The sequence below is a fragment of the Oryx dammah genome, unplaced genomic scaffold (genome assembly GCF_014754425.2).
Source record: "Oryx dammah isolate SB20612 unplaced genomic scaffold, SCBI_Odam_1.1 HiC_scaffold_17, whole genome shotgun sequence".
Classification (NCBI taxonomy): domain Eukaryota; kingdom Metazoa; phylum Chordata; class Mammalia; order Artiodactyla; family Bovidae; genus Oryx; species Oryx dammah.
This window is the reverse complement of record NW_024070201.1, coordinates 55,388,105-55,390,645: the sequence shown is the minus strand read 5'-3', so window position 1 is coordinate 55,390,645 and position 2,541 is coordinate 55,388,105.

The following is a 2,541-nucleotide window of genomic DNA, read 5'->3' as shown; positions in this document are numbered from 1 at the left end:
CAAGCTAATAAGTGAGTTACAACGTGTTGTGTAGCCTCACCGCGAAGAGGTGTGGCCCAAATAAAAGAAGAATTAGTGTCGATACAGACATGCAAGAAAGAAGTTGGAGAGAGTTCAGGGCAATGAGTTACATCCATTTGCCATAGTTCGTTAGGTTGCAAACCATGAGGATTAATACCTTGTGTGAAGGGTCGAAGATGTAGGGGTCTACAAGTAGAGCAATTATTAATCATTTCTTTAGCCTGGCAGTATGGGATTTTCCATAGCTGGTGTAGGGAGCCAGCATTGTTACGCAACAGAGCATGCTGTTCCTCTGGAGTAGCAAAGGAAACCAGTTTATCAGCTTGCTCATTACCATAAGTCATCGTGCTGGAAAGGGAGAATTGCAGTTTCTAACAACAGATTGTAGTTCGAAAAAAAGTTATTGAATAATAGGTTGATTGGAGTTTACGGTGGAGGTTTCTATATCTTTTAATACAAAAACAGAATATATACAGTCAGAGACTATATTAATGGGGTAAGGATGTAGGCAAATAACTTGAATAAGAGCATATAATTCATTTTGTTGAGCAGAATGAAATTTAGTATAAAATACTTTATATTCCTTAAGAGACCAGAATGAAGCTTTGGCATTTTTAGTCCCATCTATATAAAAAACCTTGGCCTGTGGTATAGTCTGTGAGCTGATAATGGGAGAAATAATAAAGTATTTTTGAAGAAATTCCACAGCTTACCAGAAGGATAATGAAATAAAATTTCTCCAAAATATTCCAGAAAAGCTATTTGGAAATCGGTAGAAATTTGTAAAGTGTTCTCAAATTGAGATTTATTGATAGGTATTACAATTTTATGAGGATCAGAGCCAATTAGAGTTTTAGTCATATTTCTTCGATAATGATTAAAGGAATTAAATCAAGGTAGGGTGTAAGTGTGGAGAAGGCAATGGCACCCCACTCCAGTATTCTTGCCTGGAAAATCCCATGGACAGAGGAGCCTGGTAGGCTGCAGTCCATGGGCTCACAAAGAGTCGAACACGACTGAGTGATTTTCCTTTCACTTTTCACTTTCATGCATTGGAGAAGGAAATGGCAACCCACTCCAGTGTTCTTGCCTGGAGAATCCCAGGGACAGGGGAGCCTGCCGTCTATGGGGTCACATAGATTCAGACACGACTGAAGTGACTTAGCAGCAGCAGCAGGGTGTAAGTGACTTTATTCCCCTAAAACAGGTATAGATCCAGTCTACTGGGTGTTCTTGTTGGGCAAGAAGTCCTGTGGGAGAATGAGGAGAGGGGAGTATAAACAATTCTAGAGGTAAATCTATTTTGATGCGAGTAAGAAATTCCTCTCCTGCCTCTTGAGAAAGTGAGCGAGGGCTATTTAAACCAGGATCTCCTTTTAAAGTATTAATTAGGTTATTCAGTTGATAATTAGCAATGCCTAAAGAAGGTCTAATTCAATTAATATCACCTAAGAGCTTTTGAAAATCATTTAAGGTTGATGATTTATCAGTACAGATCTGTGTTAGTTGGGGAGTAATATGTAGTCTATTAACAACAAACCCGAAGTAATGGTAATGTGTAGAGGTTTGAATTTTTTCAGGGGCAATGATTAATCCAGAGTTTTTAAAGCATAGTTGAGCTATATCAAACACGTGTTGAGTTTCTAAGATAGATGGAGCCGAAAAGAATATATCATCCATATAGGGAATAACAAGAAAGTTAGGAAACTGCTTTTTCACAGGCTCAAGGGCTTTGGCTAAGTAGTACTGACACATGGTGGGAGACTTCATCACCCCCTGTGGCACTACAGTCCATTGGGACCATTTATGAGGTCCAATATGATTAGAATAAGGGAGAGAGAAAGCAAATCTCTCTCAGTCTAAAGGGTGTAAAGATATACTAAAAAAGCAATCTTGTAAATCAATAATAATTATATGCCAATTTTGAGGAATAGTGGTAGGTGATGGGATTCTTGGTTGTAATGCACCCATAGGTTTCATAGATGCATTAACTTTGCTAAAGTCTGTTAGGAGACGCCATTTGTTAGATTTCTTTTTTATAACAAAAATAAGAGAGGTCCAAGGAGAACAAGATTCCTCAATATGCTTTAATTCTAGTTGTGTATCTATAAGTTCCTTAGCCGCCTGTAATTTCTCTTTCGTGAGGGGCCACTGCTCTGTCCAGATAGGCTTGTCATTCTTCCCAGTTACTTTAATAATTGTATTGTTTGTTAAATGAGCAGTGGCCCCTAGGGAAAATGTGGAATGCATATCTGAGTGTGCCATTGCATAAGGAAGTCCCTTCCTATTAGATTAAGGGGCGCATCTATCACCTAAGGTTTTAATGTTGCAAGTTGGCCTTCTGGTCCCTCACATGGATAAATTTGAGTACTCTGATAAACCTCCTAACTTTGGTTTGAGAAATCCCTGCAATTTGGCAAGAAATTTTTTGTACAAGCCAGGATTTGGGCCATAAATGTTTGGAAATAATAGTAATATCAGATCCAGTGTCGAGGAGACCAGTAAATCTTTTACCATTAA